Genomic DNA, 14,368 nt, shown 5'->3' with positions numbered 1-14,368 from the left:
CTGTACAGATCGATAAACAAAATTAAACAATATTTAAGAGCTTATAACGATTAAATTACAGAACTGAAGGTCTACCAGTGTCTTGCACTGGTAGCCATAATTAATTACTTACAAATTACAATAAGCTATATAACTACAAATAATAATTACAAGGGGTAGCTATAGAGTACAAGTTAAAGAATAAAATAATTTGTAGGAGCTGGAATGTTTAAACATTTGGAACAGGGGCAACGGAAATAAAAAGTATAAACATGTATTTGTCACAGTAGAGTCTCTCATGATTATTAGACATTGGACCAGGGTAAAAAATTTACTGCTATATTTAGAGGTTGTAGCGTTTGTATATCTTAGTATCTTAATAAATAATCCTCCATGATCACTAATCACTAATAGTACAGTGAAAGCTGGTCATTATTCAGGCCGTAGGCCGCTGGTCATTATTCAGGCCGAGGTGGCTGCATTTTGCGCCTTAAGAAGCATGCTGTTCTAACAGGCTATAGAGATGGATTTAGTGTGTGACAGCGTATGAGACAGTGAGTGCTGGCAGCAATGGGGCAGCCAATCTGTTAGAGCACCAAAGGCACTGCTTCAGACTTAGGCAGTTGGCTGTCAGCCCAAAGTGTAAAAAGTTTCACTATTGGTCCTTATAAGCTCCTGATGAAGAAAATGATGAAGTCATTATCCATAGGATATATTTTTCACATAACACAGCATTCCAGTGGTTTAGTGGTGACCACAACACTGCCTGAGTTAAACTGTGGTGAGATTTGAGACTACCGGAAGCCCTGGAATGCCTTCAACACGTGAAATACCAAATATCTAATGCCTGGCTTTCATCCACAGTGGACCTGTCTTGGTGGCCACTTGTACAAAAGGGAAACAGCCGCTACACAGTCTTTCGAGTGAGCAGCTAGTTTCCACACCCCTTAATTATCTATTTATAAAATCTTGAGCAAAATTGTGTGCGCGAGCAAGTGCGATGTTGTGCATTGGCAGTGCCGTGTATATGGTTGCTGCCTAGCAGTGGCACATCACGAGTATTGAAGTCACAATGCGTTACTGTATCATCCATCTAAATACAATCTCTGAATGTGTCATTTTGTGTAGAGAGCAATCTTCCACAAGAAGTGACCTGCAGGTTTCAGTGTATATTGTTAACCATTAATATTGTTCACCATTGTGAACTGTATGTACAGTGAAACCTCACTTAGCGGCCACCTCTTTAATAAGACCACCTCATTATATTGGCCACCTCTAGTAGATCCCAAATATAGCTAAGCAGTACTTTATGACCTAATTCATAAGGCCACCTTGTTATTCAGGCCAAATTTTTGGTTCCACAGCTGGCCATATTAATGAGGTTTCATTGTACTTATGTGAATTTTTATTTTTCGTAACTTTTCTTCAGGTTTACTGATGGGCACTATGAAGCATTGTTGACTGGTCCGTACATAAAGTGGTGACTTGAAATGCTAAAACAGTACGTAGCATGTCTTGTATGTACATGTAATGTGTTGTAATGTGTCCACACATCCACACATCTTAGAAATAAATATAAATGTATTCTCTATACTCAGTTCCATTGTGCCACTGGGTCATAAGTGGGTTGAGTATGGATCATCCAGGACATTTGGGTCAAATTTTGTTCTGGCCAAGTGGATCTAATCTACTGACTGAATATACAGATCAGATCATGTGTATAAATTACGGTGGAACTTGTTTATTGCCACCTTCACTCAATAAGCAGGTAACAGTGTATAAATTCTCAATTGGAATTGGCTTTTCAAGAGAGGTTGTCTTTCTATACTGGTGGCGATTAAGACAGGTTGTACTGATAGAGTGTACATACTAGAGATGCAACAATATCCTCCACTTAGTGTCGTTTGATAGTGATGCAATGGAGACTATGTATTGTTGCATTTAAATACTATGCTATTATATTGCAACTCTAGCACGTATTTATAACAGGAATGTTTGTTAACTGTTTAGACATACTGGAGCCACACCCACTCATCTGGATTCTACAAATGGAGTCATACCAACTTGTCATCACACTTACGTGTTACTCCCATTGTGCTTGGATGAATATACATGCCATCATGTGAGACTTGCTACCATGGCGGGCCACTGGAAAACATTTCATAGCTGTTATATTACAGTCATAATCCAACAACTGACTGTGTTACTGTATAATACTCTCAATGGCAGCTTGAGATATTATTTTGAAATACGTCAAGCGATTAGCCAATAGAATTAGTATTACACTTGTTTGTCAAGGTGCCTTGACAAAAATCTATAATACTAATTTGATTGGCTAAAATAGTGTAGTTTGTTTATATTAGAAGTAAATGTCCAACTTGACAACTATTGTTACCATAGAGATAGATGCCCCCAAGGTATAACAACATGGTTGCTTAGCAACGGTTGCTAGGTAACCATTGCTAAGGTAAAAGTCATTTTGAGACCATGGTAACTGTTGCTAGGCAACGGTTGTTAAGTGTGATTGGTCTTTTGCAATGGTTATTTTTGAATTTCTGTTGCCTAGCAACAGTTGCTATGGTTGTCGGATTAATTTGCAATAGGATGAATGGCTGTGGTATTCGGGATTAATAGTTCTTGCATTGTAAACAGGAAGGAAATAGTGCTCAGCTTCGCCTCGCACTGTTTTACTCCTTCCTGTTTACAATGCTCGCACTATTAATCCCGAATACCACAGCCATCCATCCTATTACATATACTTATTGTACAATTCTTACATTATTGTTGTGAAAAGTGTTTGGCATTCATGTGTCCTCTGTATGTTGTAATTACATGTGTAATTTTTGTGTGGGGGTGCTATAAAATGCAATAATGCATGGTGACAATTGGCTAGCTACATGTGCTAATTACTCGCAGCTTGTGTCAAAATCTGGTAACCGCAGTTGTATTCTGTGTCATTCTTTAAGCCGCGCCCTTAGAGGACAAAGTACGTCACGGTGGGGGCGATTAAATTCAAATTTAAAAACGAACGATGGTATGCAGCACCATAGATTATATCTGTGGACTATAATCTATGGCAGCACACTTCTTTGTGGCTTTATGTACTGATTAACTACATAGAGCGCCAGTTCATCAATACCCAGTGACCGCAGTTGTACTCTGCGTCACGGCGTCATTCTTTAAATTCCGAGTAAAATTCTTAGAGAGAGCAAGTTACATCCAAATGTGAGTTGTATTGGCCTTCTGGAGATAGCTCTTTCCCTGAATTTCCTCATGCAATTAAAAGAATTAATCCTGAAAGCAGTGGTTTGGAGCTTTTAGGGTCTCCTGTTTGGGGACCACCTACTTTTTTGATTATTTTTGTCTAGTACAGCGTTGAAACCGGGTCGGGTCATCCGGGTCACATTTTCTCAGGGTCATCCGGATCTGACCCGGTTACAATTTATCCGGGTCTGACCCGGATTGGATCACGTGAGAAACGAAATTGTTCGTTTTACGACGTGGAAACTTATAAACGCTATCGCGTAGCTCTTTCGTGAGCCACGCCCACTTATCGCATTACCAACATACGCGAGGGTAGCTATTGTCAGTAGGTGAAGACCTTTTTTCTTTTTTGGCCTTCAACCTACAGCTAGGCTGCAGTTGCAATATTTACTCAACACGAATCGAACGCTCAAAATGTAGACTCGTTCGCTCGCTCGAAACTAGCCGAAACACGTCTCGGCTTTAATTAATCCGGGTCAATCGGGTCACATCCGGGTCAAATCCGGCTCAGTGGGTCATCCGGGTCAGCAGTAGTGACCCGGTTTCAACGTTGGTCTAGTAAACTTGAAAAAACTGCATCTATTCAGGAGAAGCTTGCAGAACTTGGAGATCCTCAAATTGAATTGAATTTGCTTAGGAGCTGTCTCAGTGTTTGTAAGATCACTCACATATTGCGCTGTGTCCCTTCTTCATCATTAGGCTGCTTTCCATCTGTGTTTGATTCTAACCTACGCAACTGTCTTAGTAGAATTTTGTGCTGTAGCATCTCTGATAATGCTTGGTCTCAAGCTACTTTGCCATTCCGGTTAGGAGGCTTGGGTTTGCGTGAGTCCCAACGCTCTTCACATCCAGCCTTTTTGGGTTCCTGTAACTCAGCCCGGATTTTGGTGTCCCGTTTAGCACCAAATTTTGATGTGACTTCCTTTTTTCCAGGTGAAAATTGTGCTATCTCCTATTTCCAAAGTCTATCCATCTTGCCTTCTAACTTATATATCTTCCCAAAATGACTTACAGGCTTCCCTTGATGATCAATTATTTGCAAGCATTTTCAACACCTCCACAATCCGTGACCAGGCTCGTTTACGTGCTGTTGCTCACTCCTCTGGTGTCAGCAGTGGCTGGCTGAAGGCCATCCCTCAACCAACATTGGGTTTGGCCTTTTCTCCACATGAGTTTGTTATTGCTGTCCGTTTATGGTTGGGTGTTCCTCTTTTCCCATTGTTACCACTTTGTACATGTTTGTCTGTCATAGATCAGTTTGGTGACCATCTTCTTGGTTGCTCTCATGGCCCACTACGTATCCAACGCCATGATGCTCTTGCTTCTATAGTACATCATGCTCTACTACAAGATCACCCTGGTGTTCTCCGTGAGCAAAGCATTGCCTCTGATCAATCTCGTCCTGGGGACAATTACTATCCTGATTTTACTCTAGGCCGTCCTGCTTACTTTGACCTCTTTGTCAGGTGCACAACTCAGCCTTCCTTTATTTCCGCTGCTGCATCTAAGGCTGGGGTAGCTGCTGCTGCTGATGAGGAGGCTAAGGATGACCATATTTGGAAACTGTTAACAACCATGGTGGTGAATTTTTTCCCTGGTTTGCGAGTCGTTAGGTGTTTGGACACCCTTTGCTTTATCAACTTTATCCACGATTGCCGACCGTACCACTGTTAAAAGTGGTATTCCCAGACAGTCAGCAAGGAAACAATTGCTTCAGCGCTTGTCAGTTACTCTCTGGCAATATAATTCCAAAATGATCCTGAGGCATTATGGCTTATGCCCAGAAGATGGCATAGACTTGTTGAACTAAGTTATTAATTAAGGTTGTTTTGTAGTTAAGGTAGCTAGTTTTGTAGTTAAAGTACTTAGTTTGGTAGTTAAGTTAGTTAGAATTTTGCATAGCATATTTGTAATATATAGTCAATCAAAAATTACGTTGGGGCGACTAAATTGAAATTTCAAACTAGCCATTCTCAAAAACATATGTTTCAATCTGAACGAAACTTTTAGAACAGTTTAAAGACACATTGCCCTACATGCCAAGCGAGTATTGCGGAAAACAACAATCTGGGTTTTGTATTTGGCCTCTAGGTCGACTGAGTACGGCTGAAACTTCGTTTGGTGCTGAAATTACGACTGTAGGATAATCATGTATGGTAAAATCGATGATGTGAATCTTGAGGCGATTGAGTGAATACTGAAGCGATAGCAGGGCAATCAATGTTTGGAATGCACAAAGGAACGCAAGGCATACACCTGCGGTTGCGTTTAGCTAACCGCATGCGATAAAAAATTAAAAAAATTAAACTTCCCCTTTGATGTCGGCAATCTCGATCACGAAACAATCGGCATGGATTTGCTTCACTGCTTGTGTGGTAGTTACTAGTGACACGATGAGTTCAACTCTAGAGTTTCAGAGGGATAGCGTAAGTGGCGGGTGAGTTACAGGAAGGCCGAATTTGACAACGTTCGTGCTGTAAAATCCTCACGTAGTGGTCGCGTCATTTATTGTCTGCGGCGCGCGTTTCTGCTTTACTGGCCGCGTGACTCTTTACCGTGAGTCTTGATATATACGTAGCCATGCATTTACACTGACAGGCTTCAGTATAGCTGTGCATGGTGCATTATATAGTTATACAACGGCCACGAGTGCTCTGCCTGATATTTTATTTTTTTATTTTATTTTATTTTAACTGCTTTTTAATGCAGGCAAGGCCTGCATTAATGGTCTGTGGGCAACTGGTGTCCACAGCCAGAAAAAGTATACTTACAACTTACAATTACAATTGAATGTATAAAATTACAATCAAATTAAGTTAGCTGGCTAAGGTTATTACATACATTTACATTTGGTATATAGTTGAACTATCCTATAATTTTAAAACTTACATGTGTATTTAATAATAAACTTACTTATATAGCTAAGTACTTATTTTAAGAGAGAGCAAGAAGAAGAAGAAAAAAAAAAGATTAATTACTGCTGAAGTTTGGTGGGCGAGGAGACTTGGAGCAGGTACTACAAGGGCAAACAAAGTGCATACTGTGGGGATTGTCAGAGTTAAAATTGTTTATAAAATGCTGCCAGAAGATCTTGAGTAACTGTGATTTAATGGTGGGAAAAGGTTGATTTAAGTCAAGTACTGGTAGACTGTTGTAGGTTCTTGGTAATCTGTTAAAGTAGAAGTTACTTTGTTTGTTGGTTGATGTAAAATTGTGTTGAAGCTTGTTACTGGTGGAGGATCTGGTAGGATTGCAGCAAAAGTTGACATAGTTACTGATATTGAAATGATTAGATGGATGCTGGATTGATTTTACGAAGAAGAGTATGTCATAAAGATCATAGGTGTACATCAGTGGTAGTATGTTAAGTTTGATAAGACGTGTTTTGTAATCGGTTACATAGTCATTAAGAATAAATTTGGTTGCCCGGCGTTGGATTCTTTCTAAAGCAGAGATGTCGCAAATAAGGTAGGGGTGCCATAAAGGAGAACAGTAAAGTAATTGTGATCGAACTAATGCTAAATATAAAGTTTTCTTGGTTGGAATGTCAACTGAGTGGCTGAAGGTACGTCTCAGTAGTCCAAGGGTTCTATAGGCTTTAGCTGATATATGGTTATAATGATTTTTCCAAGATAAATCAGTTGATAAAATGACACCGAGGTCACGGTGAGTACTACTAGTTTTGATTGTAGTGTCGTCTATGAAGTAGGATGTAGGGAATTTTGTATTAAATGATAGATGTATAAACTTGCTGGTATTAAAAAATTGGTTCCAATCTCTAGACCAGTTTGCCATTGAATCAAGGTCTTGTTGAAGTTGTATGGAGTCTAGATGTTCAAGAATTTGTTTATAGCATTTTGTGTCGTCTGCAAAGGAGAGAGCATTAGAGGAACGGGCAGATAAAAATAAGTCATTGATGTAGATAAGAAATAAAAGTGGTCCTAGAATACTCCCTTGAGGCACACCTGATAGGACTGGTAAGAAAGTGGAATATGTACCATTAAGGCGAACGCATTGCTGTCTGTTGTTGAGGTAAGATCTAAACCACCACCAAAGATTACCAGTGATACCGATTTTCCAGAGTTTTAAAAGTAATTCATTGTGGGGAACTCTGTCAAATGCTTTTGCAAAGTCTAAGTATATTACATCTGTTTGAATTTTACAGTGTTCATGAATACTGTTTAAAAATATGAGAAGTTGTTGTAAAGTTGAACAGCCTTTCATAAATCCGAATTGACACATAGAGATGACATTGGAAATGGAGGCTATAACTTTGTTGTATATTAATCGTTCAAGTACTTTTGATGCAACACAAAGCAGAGATATAGGTCTGTAGTTGGTGGCACTGTTTTTGTCACCAGATTTAAAGATAGGAGTAATACAGTGAATTTGCCATTCAGAAGGTAGTGAGTAGTAGTGGATAGCATATGAAAACAAATAGTGTAGAGGTTTGACTAGAACAGATGTACAGTGTTTTAGAATTGCTGGACTGATTCCATCGATACCAGTTGCCTTGTGAGGATCCAGAGATAATAATACATCGTAAACGTCTTCTTCAGAGATGTAAATTGAGTCGAGGGACACACTTGCTCGGGGCATATTTTCAAAATTAGGAAGGAAATAAGTACTTCGAGAGAACACTGAGTAGAAGTATTTGTTAAATAAATTAGCTTTGTCAAGGTCTTGAGAGGCAGAAGTATTGTCATAAAATATTGTGGAAGGGATGGAAGCAGATTTGGTAAGGTTTCTCACATACTGGAATATTTTAGAGTCATTGCTGAAAGCAAAATTGCTCACCAGTTTTGCTTCAAAGTTGGCCTTAGCTTGTTGGATGCTAGCCTGTAGGGTTTCTTCAGCTGTTTTGATACGGAGCAGATTGTGTTCAGTAGGACGAGACTTGTACTTCTTTCTTAAAGTGCGAAGACACTTAATCTGGTGCCGTATGTTGGATGTAAACCATTTAGGAGATTGTGAGGACTTTAATTTGAATTTCGGCACAAATATATGCATTCCTCTAATGATACTGTTCTTAATAAAATGCCATATGGAATCAATGTCTGGTAAGTGTTCACAAATAGAGAAATCAATGATATAAACGCACGAGCTTGAGGGCCGTCAGGCCCGAAGGCAAGTGCGTTTATACAGGCAGAGCACGAGTGCACGTTGTATAACTGTTATGTACCACTCACCTAATAGGTGGGGAGAGTCTCACAAGACAGCTGTAACACTTATAAAGGCCAGGTTTCTAACATCGATTGTGGGTAACCAAGCCGGACGTTGCGATGACGTTCCCCCTGCAGTACTGCAGCCACCTGAGATATTGAAAGCTAGTACGCTATGGGTTATATCACTAACCTGCATTCGCTGTTCGACTCTCATCATGTAGTACTCAACATGCCAGCATGATCACTCAATCGCCATATAGACTAAGCGCCAGACTAATTGCCATAGTGATTCTCTCAAGCAAAAAAAGTAGCTAAATAGACGTTTTAGTAAACAAAACCTAACTACTAAACGATGCTAGTCTAATTCTTACTATTCACACTGGCTAAACTCGAATCAGGTGGCATGACAAAACTGATTACCACAATCGAACGTAAAGGTTAGTATTATTTAGAATATATTTGTTTTATTGAGTCATTGTCGAAGTGGGCTACAGTTTAATCTGGGCTAAAATGGCACCAGACTAGTAAGGTGTATAAGTACATTATATATCTAGAGTTGTGGCCACCCGTGTTGGATTTTTCGATCGCCATTGGCTGCTTGTAAACATTATACGTATTGGTGACGTTATGGCCCACAATCGACCTTTACATGTCAGGCTATAAAAGAATTCGAGTGATCTGTGAAGTGTCTTTCCACCTATTAGGTGAGGTGTCGTAGTGGTCTTCGCCACCGGCACTTGTGCTATGCTGCACAAAACTGCAACCAGCGCAATATCTGTATATTGCACTGCGGTCGGTGCATTATAACTTATAATGCACTCGATATACACTGTATAAGGTCATGCTCAGTTTTGCATTTAATGTTAGAATGTCTGATGAACTTCACTAATTCCTTAACATATGGATACGGATATTCACATGCATATTTTTAGAGTATACATGACTGCTCTATTAGAGTATATACCTGACTGCTCTATTAGAGTATATCGATTTTTTTAACAAGTTTTGAAGAGGGCTCATGTAACTCTGTAAATCCTTCCCTGAGAGATGAATGCAAGCTTTATCAAATGTTGTGCTGTCCCATGCACTATATTACTCACTCATTTTGTCCTGCCACACTAAATGGTATGTTAGGGTCCTGCATGCTGTAAACTCAGAAGTCTAAATTTTAGAGGGGGGTTCCTGAACCCCTCGGAACCCCCCTCCCTACGCCCCTGTTACATTGATCATAAATATGACAGCCATGCATCAGAAACCTACATGATAGTTTACAATTAAAGATTTAAACCATCATACACAATGTATGAATCAGATTGGTTCCTTTCTAAGGTTACTAACTTAGTTTCATCATTCTAGCTGCATGTGAATGTTAACATGTGAATCTTTGTATCAAGAGCACACTGTAGTGTGACATGAGGGTGCAATAGGCAAATGTGTATTATACAGGAATTTTAAACATCATATATTTTAACTTGGTAGAGCAAGGTAGTAAACACAAGCCACCTAATAATTTCCCTATGGTGAGACTCCTTTCATACCATATTAGTTTGTTGGTCCTATGACTTTTAAGATACATGTCATCTTATTTTTAATTCAAGGTTTTCATTATATTTTAACATTAATTTCTCTTCCACAACAAACAAAAATATCTTATGCATACTTTAATCTGATAACTTTAAGTGATAATTATACAATTATGTTTGCTTTTATTTATGGGCTGTGACTAAGTACATTTAAATGCTTTTGGATTGGATAAATTACTACACATCTAGCAAACAAACTTCTTGCAGAAATTTTCTTGTGGATTTGAGTAATGCACACAAAAGTGCAACAATTGTAAATGGAATGAAAATGAAAAGGTTATACTGTAATCTAATGCAAGCACAGTTGAAGTGCCCCCATCTGAGGTTTCTGGTATATTCAGACAATTAAAATTTGGGGTATCAAAAGGTTCAGATCGAAAGATATCATTTCCTCCTGCAATGACTCATCCTAAACTTGTTAACTGTGTTAAATCTACGTATTTAAGTAATAATGCGTGTTAGCAATTACTGTTGTGTGCATTGTTTTGTTTTTGTACCTGTTTGTGATGTTATGTGTTTTAGCCCTAGTAAAGAAGAAAGACTCATGCCGATTACCAAGAGGATAATAATAATAAATCAGTACTCTAATAGAGCAGTCAACTACCCTAATAAAACAGTTATATTTTGTATTTTTAAAAGTTACTTAGTTTACCTGTACCAATTAACACAGTAAATATTGTCTTAAGTCTTATCTCTGGACCTAGAGTGTCTAGTTAGATCTTAATTTTTACCTGGTGGCAGACCCTTGGAACGGCATCCAAGTCTGTTGACTGCTTTAAACTTTACACAGCTCCACCTCTTAACTCTTTAGTTTGCTCCTGACGCATAAGCAGCCTACATCAATCAATTCCTAACACATGTTTAAAAGTTTATGTCATCTTTAAAGGATTTTTGGTGAAAAGTGTTATCAGATTTAATCTCAGAAATCATATAAATTTCAAAGAATTCCCTGGGAGAGCAAGCCCAATCCCTTTAGATTTTAAGTATGCATGCAACAGTAAATTTGGAAATCTGTCAATTCTTGGTGCCAGGTGTTACCTTCAAGGGTTTGTTTATATTTCTATCTAGGCACTAATGGTACTAGGTGCAGTGGCATATTCAGGGAGTGTTCCCTCCCTCCTGTCCCCCTACAAATAACATTAAAATATTCTAAAAGCAGTCAGTTAAATTACTCTAATAGAGCAGTCAATGCATGTAACACTATTAATAAACCTCCACAGTTGCGGAGTATATATGAAAACTGGCATCTGCAGCATCATCCTATAAGTACATTTAGCCTGCTAGGATTTTGCAGATAAAATGCACATGTTCCTTTGTTTGCCATTCTTTATATATGACTGTTGGCTCATATAACTTAACTACCTACCTATGACTGTCACTGATCCCTACAAACTTCTGGCTGTGCCCCCAGCTCCATATACCTATACCCTGGTGCATCCCCTTGCCAAACCCTTATCCGCACCCTAGGGTAAGAATTGAAGCATTTTTTGGAGTAGAGTAGATGTTTGTGTACATCATCAACTACATGTATGAATAAAACAGGTTGAGAAGATAAGGAGTCAAACATCAAAGTTTATTCCTGAGATCAAGAGTTCATAATATAAAGTAGTAAGATATTGTATATTATAAACTCTTGCTGAGATATATAATAAAGTTTGATTCCACAAAATATAGCATGGGAAAATGAAGCATGTGTAGCAACTGCAAATAGTACATATTAACCAATTCCCCATCTGATACAACCTTGTTACAACTTTTTCTGTACTTGATAACAAACAGTGACAGTACATAGATGGTAAGGACTTATCTCAATTCATTAGGTTGATTAAACAAATATACACTGTATAAAAACCTAAAGCCTATGGCAGCCATGCAAAACACAGCTATTGTTGCCCAGCAAACCAGCCCTTGGATCTCTGTGCACCACTCTAGGTGCTTGAGCCTTGTGCAGGCAAATCCTCCAGGGGCAGGGCTAGTAACCCACAGGAGGACTGACCATCCAGATCTCACAGGGTGAGGTCATAGAACCTAAAGTTCTACAATGACCCCAACACCGCTAAGCGAGACAAGGACAGTTGGGTATTTGCTTCCCAAGTAAACACCAGGTACCCATTGATGTTACAGCTGGATAGGCTGCTTCCCCAGATGACACCAGGCCACCAGGTCCCCAATATGCAGCTGGGTAGACTGGAGCAATGTGAGTAAAGCTTCTTGCTAAAGAAAATAACAGCACCAAATTGGCATAACCGGGCATCGAACCTGGAACATACATTGCATGTATATGCACACACAAAAGTACATGTGTGCATGCGCTTCTGTGTGTGCATACAGTGTATGAGTAGCTAGTGCACCAGAACAGGGGTGTAATAATTGTGTCTGATACTACTGCTAGAGGCTTTCGTTCCAGTGCCAATAGGCAATAATTGTGTTTGGTATTGCTGCTAGAAGAAATTGATGCGCTATTCAGGGTACTAGTGCCAAACATAATACAGGCATTCTCATGTCTCACAGATAGGGGTGGTAGAACCTAAAGTTGTACAATAACTATTTGAAATGCATTTACCTCCTAAGTTGATACCAGACTACTAGGTCCCCCTTGGAGAAACATAAGTATATAAGGTTTCTTTCTCAGGGAAACAACAACCTTAACTGGACATTACCAAAATATTGAACATGGAGCCTTGTGATTACCAGGCCAGCACCCTATAGGGTTGTGATATGACTATATACTGTACAGTATAGCACAAGTCACCATCACACCCTGAATACCTCGGAAGACTCCATTACTTTAACCACCTGTGGACAAAGCTTTGAGTGTATATAACACATTATCCCATGTTGTTTGGTATAATTATTGTTGTCTCCTTAAAGCATGAACCCTGTAACTAGCTATGGTAAGCGTTAAAGCACTGCTGTGCACATAAAAGAATGAGCAAGAGACAAGGTGAAGCCAAATGCTATATTTCATCTTGAGCTTTTCAGTGCTAAATTTGATATATATAGCACAAGCCTATAAGCAGTACTTTAACTGTTATATCGAACTGTCAACTTGAGGTACACACAAGACACATGAAGCAATTAGAAACTGATGGAGTAGTCTTTATCACCGGCAGGATAGACATTGTGCCTGTATTAATCTTTTATTTTGGACTTGGAGGATGAGTCTAATCCATCTTCTTAACGTTTCACTGCTGCTGACCACTAACAACCATCATTGAAACCTTCAATTATGTCTATAAATAAAATCCAGTGGTTCTAGTGGTTGGGTTGACTGGTTAGTTAGTGCAGTATGGGCTATTACCCTAGGTTGATTGGTTGTACTGGCCGGAATTGGGTGATTAATCACTCAAAGAAGGCATAGCCTGCAAATAGGCTGGCAATTCTATAACTACCTAATATATAATGTAGGACTGTGGGTCTATAAAAGCTTCCCAATATAGAACAATTGTATGGCTTTTAAAGAGCTATTTATTTGCTTTGATTCTCCCACACACCTTCTTTATTATATTGCTTATTATTTAACACCTACATGTTTGTACTACATGATCAAGTTACTCAAATTATTGAATGTTAAACAATAATTTGTAAATTAGAAAGTGAACAATTTTATACTGTTGCTATTCACCACCATCTCTGATATTGTTCTAGCCATGTTACAACATTATTACATGTCAATCATAGATGCATTAGAATGTACATAAGTTACATATTATAGCTGTGGTTATATCGATTATCCTAGCACTTGATAAAAGCAACAAAACAGCTATAGCTAGCTATAGGAAAATGGGCAGTCAATAAAGTGTAATTGTAATTAAGCAGGGAATCCACTCAGCTAGCTAGCTAGAATGATATAACTCATGCAGTCTGTCATGTTGTAACCACCAATCTAGTGGCCTAAAACTGCCCATCTAGCAGCATATTAAAAATAAATTACCTTTAATTGATTCATTAATTTTGACAATATCACATAGCTACTCGTCATAGGCTAGCTATAGGCTGTTGTTCAGTTGCCAGTTATTTTAGAAGGTGTGCCTAGAGTCACGTAGATAAAAAAACTTCGACAAAAAGCCTAAGAAAACGAAAAAAAAATGTGAGGCTCGAACCTGGGACGTCCCATACTCTAGCCCACTGTATCACTGCGGTACCAGCCACCCTGCTCCCTTAGTTTGTACCTTATATATGTCATTCTCGAAGAAACCTATATAAATAACACCAGTAAAGAAGAAACTAAACCTAAACCCTTACCTAACCTAAAGTACAAGACGCATCCCCTAAAGTCGAATGCTCGGGGCATACTACTAGGCGCGTCCCCTAAAGTTGAATGCTCGGGGCATACTACTATAGGCGCGTGCCCTAAAGTCGAATACTCGGGGAATA

Source organism: Dysidea avara, chromosome 7, assembly GCF_963678975.1.
Source record: "Dysidea avara chromosome 7, odDysAvar1.4, whole genome shotgun sequence".
In the NCBI taxonomy this organism is placed as follows: domain Eukaryota; kingdom Metazoa; phylum Porifera; class Demospongiae; order Dictyoceratida; family Dysideidae; genus Dysidea; species Dysidea avara.
This window is presented reverse-complemented; position numbering follows the sequence as displayed.